Here is a 13,088-nt window from a genome sequence, read left to right as displayed (position 1 = left end):
GTGATTTAATTTCTACGACTAATTAGGTTATTTTTCTTTATATATTTAGCTAGTTAAATATTAAATGAAAAACAAAATTTAATTTTTAGTCAAACATTTGATAAAATTATACTGTAAATTAAATTAAAATACTTAATCCATAAATCATCAGATTGGAGGTAAATGATAGAACTAAACACATCTAATTTATACTTTTAGAAAATAAACATCAGAAACGTAAACTATTAAAACATCTAAAATTTCGTCATAGGAAACATTCGAAAATCATGCAATTATTTTTTAAATAAATTAGAATAGAACATTCTTGATATTTTACAATGCTATTTCTTTAATTAAAATTAAAAATACATATATGAAATTAAAATATAAAAAATGAACAAGGCTTTACAATATTAAAAATCACAATATAAAATTCAAGAAATCATATCTTTAATTTTGAAAATTTTTTACTTAAAAAACATAATAAAAAGAGTAAAAAATAATTTGAAGTTATTTTTCACCAAAAGCTTAATTATACTCTTGTCAATATCATTACATAGTGTCAGGTATATTTACTTGAAATTCCGAAACCAAAACCATGATTTGGGCATTTGACCATTGATACAAATCAATCATTCATTCCTTACATCATCATATTCCCGATATATATTTTGTCAATTTTGTTATGACTAGTCCCCATACACTATTTACCAACATAGACAACTATTTACAAGGATCCAAAATAGGTCACATTCACATACTCTGAGTGGAGGGAGAAAAGAAAAATTACTAAGAAACAAAGAATTATTCAGTGAATTGTAATTGGATAAAGAATTCATGCCTGCTTGCCTATGATTCGAGAGTGCTACATATTGGAAATTATATGTACAGTGTAATGGTTGTGAGCCACAACTTAAGATGATAAGTAGATATGCAGAGTGGAATATTGCATCATTTGTCTGCGTTTATACTAACACCACTCACACTATATTTGTGGTGCTTATTAACAATGCTATCGTTTTTCAAAGATAAAGATAAGATTATATTATAAAAATAGAACTAACTACAGTCGACACATTTAAAAATATATATATATATGTATTATTAGCACGCATTTATATATAATCAAAGCTTTCATTTCAATTCTAGGTTTGATTTAATTAAACTCCATTGGAATACTTGAACCAATGGAAAGGATGCAAATGGAATTAAGAATTGTGAGTTGAGTCAGGGTAGCCAAAAATCTGTTAGCTAGTGACGTGTATGCCACCATTTTTGTGGGCAGAGCACTTAATTTTATCTTCTCGGAGTTTCTTTATCTTAAGTGTTTATTATTACTTATTAGAACATAATGGAAAGTGGTCCCATGTGTCCTCTTGTAATTTGTTTCAATCACCACAAAAATCTCATTTGTAAAATAAGCAAACTTGTCTATATTAAATGGTTTATAGATGATAATACAGGTAATTATATGATTTCAATTGAAAATATTTTTTAGTTGATGAAATTCAGATCATAGTTAATGGTCCTTCCCGGATTAAGATGGTATTTATTTTATTTTAATTTATTTGCATGGCACTTAATCCTACTACTTTCGTGTTTTGTCTGGGTGCCCTCACACTTTTTTCCTTCTTTTTTGGCCAATTTGGGTCACAGAAAAAGTTTATACGATGAGTATGATAATCAGATTTATTTTTTTTTCAAGTTCTTTCTTTTTTCTATTTTTGGCCTTTTAACATTCTTCGATCCAATATTTTTCTTTTTAATTAGCAATATGTATGTTAATCTTCTTTGATGAAAGTAAAGAATATAAGCTCTTATTAGTGTTATCTAAGCGTAGAGGCTATAATTAATTCCACAAGTTGTGTGGTCTTGTGTGTGATGATGAGCATAGTAAGACACTCACTTTCTAAAACCTGCCTCTTCCCTGTTCCGATTTCAAACTCTTAGGGGGATCAACTAATGTGATCACTGCTACATACAATTTTTTTTTTCACATAGTATCTCTCAATCCAACAATACAATAACTAATTCGTGATGATTCAATATTTTATTTAAAGATTTATTATTAACCAATAAATTACTGTATGTATAAGTGAACTAATTATTAATAAATGAACCTTCATTCGAATAAGGGGAGTGGATCATCTCCAGTAAAGAAAAAATTGGATGGTGTCAATTGTGATCTTTCACCTTTTATTACTTTTTCTCTCATATTTAATTTTGGCCCTACTTATAAAGTTAATGGTGAGAAATCACACTATATTTTCTTAAGTGTTGAAAAAACTGGAAAGAATCCATTTCTTTCGAATAAATGAACTATCTACTAAATCAACCCAACTTGATTTGCCACACGTAAAACTTTATATGTTTAATGCTTCGCACTTCAATTTGAATTTGCTATTGGCATTCCAACGCTGACACACCACATAATCAAACACAATGGGCCTCTTCCGCTCCTCCTCCATTCATTCCATCAAAAAGAGATTCTGTTATTTTTCATATAATACAAAACTTTTATTCCATAATTATGGATAATAGAGCTCATTTACTAATAATAAAAGAGATAAAGTAATGCATTACATAACTTACTGATATATATATACAGAGGCAGTTATGTTGCAACTGTTATTTAAGTACTAAATAACTTAACTAGAGTTAGATGTTAATCTAAATTTGTTAGTTATAATTAAAAGTTAGTTACATTTTTAGTTATATATATAAATAACATTGTACAATTGAATTAAATGTGATTTATCACTAATTCCATTCTCTCATTTTTTATTCTGCATGTTCTAACTTCTAAGTACTCTCTCTCAACTCTTTTCATTCACCTTCTTGCACTCAGAACATGAGTTTTCACGACAATCATTGATAATAATTTATTTATTTTATTATATTTAACTATAATTTAATTTATAAAAAAGTTACTCTTTTATTAAACAATTGTTCCGATTTCTTTCTGAAATTAAGGTTTAAATAAAAAATAAGACAATTTATCCTTTAATTTTTAAAAAATATTAGAATAATTGTTTTTAATTTCATATTATACGTAAGAATTACACACGCGATAAAATGGGATATACATATATAACTCTCTTATGAGTTTTATTATGTCATCATCTTCTTTGTGGTTAGAAGATAATATTGTAAATTACACACACACACAAATATACACATATATACACTCAAATTTAAAAATAATTCATAAATTTATATACTTATTGGATTAAATATAATCTTCTAATAAAATTATGAATTAATATGAACAATACAAAAAGCAAAGAGTTCGACATATTTATATTTAGTGGAAAGCATGAGCGCATAAGCATATTGTGTTGCTCGCTTAGCTTTGATTAGTGGATAGCACACGCAACTTATCATGGGCATCATTTTAGGAAGGATCATAAGTTAATAATCAAAGCAGATCCAATCTAAGAAATATGTAATAAAAATTAGCATCGTACAATTGTATTCATAAAAATAACAAAGGTTATTGTCTTATATAGTAGAATCCATCAATTAGAATGTTACCCCTGTGGCCTTAACCATCCTAATATAAATGCATACCCACAATTTCACACGTGTCATCATGATCGAATCTGTGACATTTTTAATTTGTTTTTGATGTGTTCATCAATGAGTATATGCTTATAGAAGCATATATGTCAGAGTTTAATTCTATTTTGGTAAACATATCAATGAGTTAAAAACTTTTGGGAGTATTCTTTGGAGAATAAAAAAGGAGAAATAAAGCTGCATATGCATGCACTCGGAAATTCAAATCCTGCTATATATATATATATATATATATATATATATAGTGAAGAATATTTAATTTATTTTTTTATTAGTACAGATGAACCCTTACCACAAATCTAGATTAATGGAATCTAGCAAAAGTTTCGTTGACAACAAAGCATGATTAGCTTGAAGCTTGTTTTCCTTTAAGACAGAAATCATCAAGTGACTAAGAAAAGTACTTAGAATGAGTTTATTATTAATTATTATAGCAATTATATGCATTATTGAAGTATGTGATTCTGAATAAAGCTTCCATTTGGGCTTACAAGGCAAATGGGACATATCATTATATCATAGCTTCTCGCATGTAAAAAAATTGCATGATATATAGTCATATGTTTATGTTCATTAAATATAAATAAAATGATATAATACACATATAGTTCTATCATATAAAAATAATTCACATAAAATGATATATATATTCACCCTATTTTCAAACCGGCCCCACCCGTACAAACTACTAATGATCATCATTCTTCATTTTATGTGACTACCATATCAATTCTTGTGGAGGCCAGGAGAGGAGCATGACATATAGTAAAAGTTGAAGTAGCAGATGAAATGAAATATAAAAAATGAGATAAAATGGATAAATATGTGTATGTAAAAGTAGTCAATCATGGTGTTTATATGTAATAATTTACGGATACTTTACTGATTTGTCGTATCTATGTATTGGACACATTTTGGATATAACATTTATCGACACTCATTCAACAAGAGTTTTTATTGTGTTGAATCGTGTCTTAATAAAAAAATAAAAACAAAATTTGATCATCTTTAAACATATACCCTTAAATATCATTGCATGTCGACGTATCTAACTTTATTTTTAACATATATTCTTAAAATAAATTTAAAAATAATATATATTATTATTTATTAAAATAAAAAATATTTTAAATATTTTATATAATTAAATAAAATATTAAAAATAATAAAAATTAATTTATATTTTAATATCAATAAAATATTAAAATATTATTATAATTTATCTAAAAAATTTTTATATTATATATATATATATATATATATATATATATATATATGTTACGGTGGATAACCGGAGATTAATAAGATGGATGACGTTTGATGGCCCAAGTGTAAGAAGGAGGAGAACTCCGGGTGTGTCTGCAACTCGGGTGGCTCCGTCCGACTTGCTCGCGTGCAGGAATGGGGGGTGGTACCTGCAAAGACACTCCGATGCTTAAGTTAGCAAGGGTGTGAGCAGGTCTAGAGAGTATTGGGCTTAGAAATACCTGATTGGTGTCAGTGTACTTATAGTGGTGAGCCAATAACCACCGTTGGTGTAGTGCCGTATCTTTAGGGTGTTAACCGTCCCATTATCTTGGGGAGGTTAAGATATGGCTTTATGAAGTGGTTAGAGAGATTTTCGGGGCGGTTACTCATTTGAATGAGTGTTTATCTGCCAGCTAATCTCATAACCGACTTCTTCATACTAAGTCGTGGTTGGCACCGACTTCTTAAGTGGAAGTCGGTGCTTCGCTAGGCTTAACCTATTGGATCAGGCCTTTTGGTTGGACCTGGGCCCTTAGCATTGGGCCAGGGTATGAACAGTGCCCCTACTTGAGCCCAAGATCCTTTTAAGGCTTGGGTGCAAGTATTCAACTCGGGTTCGCAGCCGACTTTCACGGGTTTTGAAACCGACGTGATTTTCGCGACCTTTTGTTTCTGACAGTTACGTCAATTCAAGCGTCGTGTCCGTTGAGGGATCATTTAGGGATTGAGGGCTTTGGTAACGGTGCAGTCTCATTAATGACTGCCTCGTTTTTACCATTATGCCCCTCAGCCTATTTATAAATACTTTCCCTCTCTTTCGTTTTTCCGTTTCTGCAATCTTTCAAACTTTTCTTTTTCCCTGCTCGTGCTGCATTCTTGTGTTCGAAGATTTCCGTTCTTTCCAACCTTCATTTCTTCGGATAAAGGTTAGTTTTGTTTCTTCTATGTCATGCTTCGCATTTGCATGTTTTGTTTTGTGAGTAGATAGGTCGACCTGTAGATTCTGGCTTCGCATCTCTCCTCTTTAGGGGCCGTGTTTTTTGATTTTTCTTTTTCTTTTTCTTTTTGTAGGTTTCTGCCATTTTTCTTTGTATAAAAAATGGCTTCCGTAGATGTTCTTTCTTTGTGGGTTGATGACACTGTTCTTGGGGAGGAACCCCTGGTCGATGCTGAGTTTATCACTCATCTTCGTACTCATCACCGGCTCTGTACTTCGGAGGAGGACGAGCCAAAATATGAATTGATCACCCCGGGTCCTGAAGACCGGGTCTGTTTTGGGAGGGTTAATGAGGCAGTTCCTCATTTTTTCTTCATGTATGAATGTATGATCACCCGCTTGGGTGTTTTCCTTCCTTTCTCGGATTTTGAGATATCCGTTTTGCACCACTGTAAAGTTGCCCCTACTCAACTTCACCCCAATTCTTGGGGTTTTTTTGAAGATTTACCAGTTTATTAGCCATGCACTGGACTTTCCGACCTCTTTGAGGATTTTCTTCTTTCTTTTCCATATGACCAAGCCCTTTAGTGGGCTAAACAACAAACAGCAGTGGGTATCCTTCCAAGCCATACAAGGTCGGAGGATTTTCACCCTTTTTGACGAATCTTTTCATGACTTCAAAAACTATTTTTTCAAAGTTCAAGCCGTAGAGGGTCACCATCCCTTTTTCCTGGATTAGCATTCCTCCCCTCGCTTTCCCCTTTATTGGTTGCCGGCCTCCCCTTGTGAAAAGTATGGTCCAGATGACCTGGACGAGGTGGAGGCGGCTATTGTGGGGTTTTTCCGAGAAGCGTGGGGGAGGTCCCCATACTTGGATACCAGAAAAATCCTTCAAGGAACGCCGACCTTTGTTCAAACTCAATTAGGTAGTGCATGCATTCTTGATTTCCGAGTTGTTTCTACCGACTTTGAACATTACCGACTTGAACATTACCGACTTATGACTGTTGGTCGTTTTTCTTGTAGATATGGCAAAGAAGAATACTCAAGAGGCTTACCAAAGGGTCCAGGAGGCTAAGGCGAAGTCCCGGGCTAGATCGGGAGGTGCCAGGGCGATCACCTCTCCTCCTCCTCTTCCTCCTCCTCCTACAAATACTGGGACTCCCTCTCAACCTATTGTTATTTCTTCCTCAAGTTTGTCTCGACCACCCCCTTCTGCCCAAATTCTCTCCGAGCCAAAGAAGAAGAAACGCAAGACTTCAGAGTCTGGCCCTTCTTCTTTTGATGGTGGGGTTAAGGCGGATGCTTTGGCATTCGTCCGAAAGAACATCTATCCTTTTATAAATATGGATGATGTTTCTGTTCGAAACCACCTCACCACCATGGCCGAGGAGAGTTTTAGGACAGCGGGTGTTTGTGGCAAACTTTTGGACATTTTCGAGAAGACTCCCCTCAACTCTTTGGGGGCATCCTCGAAGGTTGAGGAGTTGGAGGGGAGGATTCTTCTTTACGAAAAACATGAGAAGGAGTTGAAGGATGAGAGAGATAAGTTGAAGAAGGAGAGGGATCACCTTAAGGAGGAGGAGGGTAAGCTGCGGGCTCAATGCACTTTGGAGGCGAATTTGAGGAAGACGGCACAAGACAGCTATCATAGTTTATTTCAAGATATTGTGGCCGTGAGGAAGGACTTACTGAATTCTCGGAACGCATACGCCGAGTTGGAGGACTCTATTGCCGATGGTGCCGAGGAGTCTTGGAGAATTTTCTTGGAACAAGTCAGAGTTATCGCTCCTGACTTGGATCTTTCTCCTCTACATCCTGACAAGGTAGTTATTGATGGCGCCATCGTGTATCCTCCTGTCCCCGAGGTTGTCTCTGAGTCAGATTTGAAGACTCGGGGGCAGAGGATTATTGAGTCTCCTCCTCGAGATCCTCCGAGTTCGTCCTCCGTTCCTCCGACTTCCTCTTCAGTTCCTCCTCCTGGTCCTGGTGGTGGTGGTTCCTCTACTCCTTTGAAGAAGTGATTTTTTATTTCTATGGCTATATGGGGGCCCGGCCTGTGGGTCCCCTCTTTTTTAAACTCATTTATTGTTGTTGGTTTGTGTGAACAATTTTTGGCCTTTTAAGGCCGTAAACAAAATGTTCTGTTCGGTGCCCTTTTTTGGATAAGGGCTCTTTCAAACAAAGGTGAATGCCCCTTTTTTGGATAAGGGTTTTAAGTTACCTTTTTCGTGTATGCTTTTCCTGAATTCCCCTTAGCTTTTTCTTTGAAAACATTTTGTTTTTCGTTGAGGACTTTTTAGGCGTCCTTGAAACTTCTCCTTAGGTTTTCCTATCTCTTTTTGTTATTCCTCATGCTCAGCTTTTGTTTTAGCGAGTTCTCATGACTTAGGTTATTTTTGCGATGCGTTTTTCCTCTACTCGGTTTTACACTTCGATCTATGGATCGAAGTATTTCCAAGTTTTCATACTCAGGATCTCGTTCCGACTTATGAGTCGGATTGTTTCCCGAGTTTTTACGATCAACTCATATAACCTCTTTACACCGACCTGTACCTCGTCGTTTTATCCTGACGACCATCTAGGTCGATTTATGGGATTTTCACGTTTTGTCGAGCTTAAGTCGGCGCGTTTCGTAGAAAGACTTAGAAAAATAAAGGAGGATATTTGTAAGAGATATTATAAATGAAAAAGATCTTTATTGATTGGGGAGGTACCTTCTTTCGCTACTAAGGGTTTTGATAGTCTGTTCCCTTAGTCTCTACTATGATGCCTCGTTAAAAACCCTTCTCCAGAAAAAACCCTTTTGGGAAAAAAATCAAGAAGTTGGGAAAAAAGTACATCAGGGAGTAGAGTTCGCTTTTAACTATAGTACCTTTTTAAATTACAAGCATGCCACGACCTTGGTAGCTCAGTGCCATTTAAGTCGGTTATTTTATAATAACCTTTCCCTAACACTTCCTTGATCTTGTATGGCCCCTTCCAATTTGCGGCGAGCTTTCCTTCTCCTGATTTGTTGACTCCGATGTCGTTCCTGATTAGGACCAAGTCGTCTAGGGCAAATGTTCTTCGAATGACTTTCTTGTTGTACCTGGCAGTCATCCTTTGTTTTAATGCCGCTTCTTTTATTTGGGCCCCTTCTCGGACTTCGGGGAGCAAGTCGAGCTCCTCTTTGTCATGGAGAATTACCCTTGGGCTTTGCTCATTGATTTCTATTGGAATCATGGCTTCCACGCCGTAGACTAGTCGGAAGGGTGTTTCTCCCGTGGCGGATTGGGGAGTTGTCCTATAAGCCCATAGCACCTGAGGGAGCTCTTCATGGTGGAGCTACGTGGAAATTTGCATGCATCTGGCATGGTTGGCATTTTTTCACAAAGTCTGTGGCATCTTTCTGCAAGGTCGGCCAGTAGAATCCTGCTCGGATTACTTTCCTGGTGAGTGACCTTGCTCCTAGATGGTTCCCGCAGATCCCACTATGTACCTCCTCCAACACCTCGGTAGTTCTTGAGGTCGGTACGCACTTTAGTAATGGTGTTGATATCCCTCTTCTGTAAAGGACATTTCTCACCAAAGTATAATGTTGTGCTTCCCTTCGGATCTTTTTAGCCTCTTTTTCCTCTTTAGGGAGGATGTCGAATTTCAGGTATTCGACTAAGGGATTCATCCATCCGAGGTTTAAACCGACTACCTCAAGTGTCTCTTGTTTATCTTCTGTTTTTGCTACCGAGGGTTCTTGAAGGGTTTCTTGAATTAGGCTTCTGTTGTTTCCTCCTGGTTTGGTACTTGCTAATTTGGAGAGGGCGTCCGCTCTACTATTTAGATCCCGAGTTATGTGTTTGACCTCGGTTTCTGCGAAGCGCCCGAGGTGCTCCAAGGTTTTTTCCAAGTACCTTTTCATATTGGGGTCCTTTGCCTGATACTCTCCGCTTATTTGGGAGGTCACCACCTGTGAGTCGCTGTAGATTGCTACTTTTGTGGCACCAACTTCCTCTGCTAGTTTTAACCCGGCAATCAAGGCCTCATATTCTGCCTGATTGTTCGAGGCCGGGAATTCAAATTTTAAGGAGACCTCTATTTGGGTTCCTTTTTCATCTACCAATATTATGCCTGCGCCGCTCCCTGTCTTGTTGGAGGATCCGTCTACATAGAGTTCCCATGTAGTCGGCTTTTCCTCTTGTTCACCTGCATATTCTGCAACGAAGTCGGCGAGGCATTGGGCTTTAATTGCTGTCCGAGTTTCATATCTCAGATCGAACTCGGAGAGCTCTATTGCCCATTGAACCATTCTCCCTGCAACATCCGTCTTTTGGAGGATTTGCTTCATGGGTTGGTTTGTGCGGACTCTTATTGTGTGAGCCTGGAAGTAAGGTCGCAACCTTCGCGAGGCTATCACTAAGGAGTAGGCAAACTTCTCAAGTTTGCGATACCTTAGTTCGGGGCCTTGTAGTACCTTACTGATGAAATAGACCGGGTGTTGTCCGACCTCGTCTTCTCTGATCAGAGCTGATGAGACAGCCCTGTTTGCCACGGATAGGTATAGGACAAGGTCTTTTTCCGGTACTGGTCGTGTTAAGATAGGAGGTTGACTTAGGAACCTTTTGAACTCTTGGAATGCCTCCTCGCATTCCGAAGTCCATTCAAATTGGCATCCCTTCCTCAATAAAGAAAATAGAGGAAGGGATTTCAGTGCCGATCCAGCCAAAAATCTGGCGAGGGCTGCAAGTCGGCCATTGAGCTGTTGAACCTCTCTCAAGCAAGTCGGGCTTTTCATTTCTAGGATAGCTCTGCATTTATCGGGATTGGCCTCAATCCCCCTCTGTGTTAGCATGAATCCTAGAAATTTCCCTGCCTCGACTGCGAAGGCGCATTTTGCGGGATTTAGTCTCATCCCATGCAACCTTATAGTGTTGAAGACTTGTGAGAGATCGGTTAAGAGGTCGTTTTCTTGCTTGGTTTTTACTAACATGTCGTCGACGTATACCTCCATTAGGCTCCCTAGATGGGGGGAAAACACTTTGTTCATCAGCCTTTGATACGTGGCTCCTGCATTCTTTAGTCCGAATGGCATGACCACGTAGCAATAGTTGGCTTTTGGTGTGATGAACGATGTTTTCTCCTGGTCGGGTTCATGCATCGGGATTTGGTTATATCCCGAGTAGGCATCCATGAATGACAGGTATTGGTACCCCGAGCTGGAGTCCACCAGGGTATCAATACTCGGTAGAGGATAGGGGTCCTTAGGACATGCCTTATTCAAGTCGGTATAGTCGACGCACATTCTCCATTTGCCATTCTGTTTCTTGACTAGCACTACATTGGCTAGCCACGTTGGGTATTTGACCTCTCTAATAAAGCCGGCTTCCAAGAGCGCCTGTACTTGTTCTTCTACTATTGAGGCTCGTTCTGGGCCGAGCTTACGTCTTCTTTGCTGTACAGGTCGGGACCCTGGGAAAACCGAGAGCTTGTGGGACATGAGCTCGGGATCAATCCCGGGCATGTCGGAAGCCTTCCATGCGAAGAGGTCGGAATTAGCTCTTAGGAGTTCTCCCAACCTTTGTTTTAGGGTTTCCCCTAGGTTGGCTCCTATGTAAGTATTTTTTCCTTCCTCCTCACCGACTTGTATCTCCTCGGTTTTTCCTCCCGGTTGGGGTCGCAGCTCCTCTCTGGTTCTTGTGCCGCCTAACTCAATGGTGTGGACTTCTTTGCCTTTTCCTCTCAGATTTAGGCTTTCGTTGTAGCACTTTCTTGCCAATTTTTGATCTCCCCTCACCGTTGCTATTCCTCCCGGGGTTGGGAATTTCATGCAAAGGTGGGGAGTAGATACCACTGCTCCGAGGCGATTAAGGGTAGTCCTGCCGATTAAGGCATTGTAGGCTGACCCTTCATCTATGACTATGAAGTCTATGCTCAGAGTCCTTGATTTTTCTCCTTTTCCAAAAGTGGTGTGAAGGGGTAAGAATCCCAGTGGTTTTATTGGCGTATCCCCCAATCCGTATAAGGTGTCGGGGTAGGCTCTCAACTCTTTTTCATCTAACCCTAGCTTGTCGAAGGCGGGCTTAAAAAGGATGTCCGCCGAGCTTCCTTGGTCTACTAGGGTTCTGTGGAGATGGGCGTTGGCTAGGATCATAGTTATCACCACGGGATCATCATGCCCGGGGATTATCCCTTGCCCATCTTCTTTTGTGAATGAGATGGTGGGGAAGTCGGGTGTCTCTTCCTCGACTTGGTAGACCCTTTTTAGATGTCTTTTGCGAGAGGATTTAGTGAGGCCCCCTCCCGCAAATCCTCCTGAGATCATATGGATATGTCTCTCTGGAGTCTGTGGTGGTGGGTCTCTTCTATCCATGTCATCTCGCTTCCTCTTTCCATGGGTGTCCGACCTTTCCATGAGATATCTATCGAGCCGACCTTCTCTGGCCAGCTTTTCTATCACATTTTTAAGGTCGTAACAGTCGTTGGTGGAGTGACCATATATTTTATGGTACTCGCAGTAATCGCTGCGGCTTCCCCCTCTTTTGTTTTTAATAGGTCTAGGGGGTGGCAGCCTTTCAGTGTGGCAAATCTCTCTGTATACATCCACTATAGAAGTTTTGAGAGGAGTATAAGAGTGATATTTTCTGGGCCTCTCGAGACCGAGTTCTTCCTTCTTCTTGACTTCCCTTTCCCTCTCCTTGGATGAGGGAGGGGGTCCGGGTCGCCAACTCAGGTCTCTTAATTTCGCATTTTCTTCCATATTGATGTACTTCTCGGCCCTTTCTTGTACATCACTTAAAGAAACGGGGTGCCTTTTAGATATGGACTGTGAGAAGGGACCTTCTCTGAGCCCATTGACTAGCCCCATTATGACTGCCTCTGTGGGCAGGTCTTGGATCTCCAAACATGCCTTATTGAACCTTTCCATATAGGCTCGCAAAGGTTCTCCGACCTCCTGTTTTACTCCCAGGAGGCTTGGTGCATGTTTTACCTTATCTTTCTGAATTGAAAACCTCATCAAAAACTTCCTTGAGAGGTCTTCAAAGCTGGTAATTGATCTTGGTGGGAGGCTATCGAACCACTTCATTGCCGCTTTTGATAAAGTGGTCGGGAAAGCTTTGCATCTCGTAGCGTCGGAGGCATCAGCTAGATACATCCGACTTTTGAAGTTGCTTAGATGATGCTTTGGATCTGTGGTCCCATCATAGAGGTCCATATCGGGGCTTTTAAAGTTTCTAGGAACTTTTGCCCTCATTATGTCCTCGCTGAAAGGGTCCTCTCCACCCGGGAATTGATCTTCTTGGTCGTCGCGAGAGTTGTGACCCTTGAGGGAGGACTCTAGCTGTAAGAGTTTTCTCTCTAACTCTTTTCG

The sequence above is a fragment of the Arachis stenosperma genome, chromosome 8, assembly GCF_014773155.1.
Source record: "Arachis stenosperma cultivar V10309 chromosome 8, arast.V10309.gnm1.PFL2, whole genome shotgun sequence".
NCBI classification, from domain to species: domain Eukaryota; kingdom Viridiplantae; phylum Streptophyta; class Magnoliopsida; order Fabales; family Fabaceae; genus Arachis; species Arachis stenosperma.
This window is presented reverse-complemented; position numbering follows the sequence as displayed.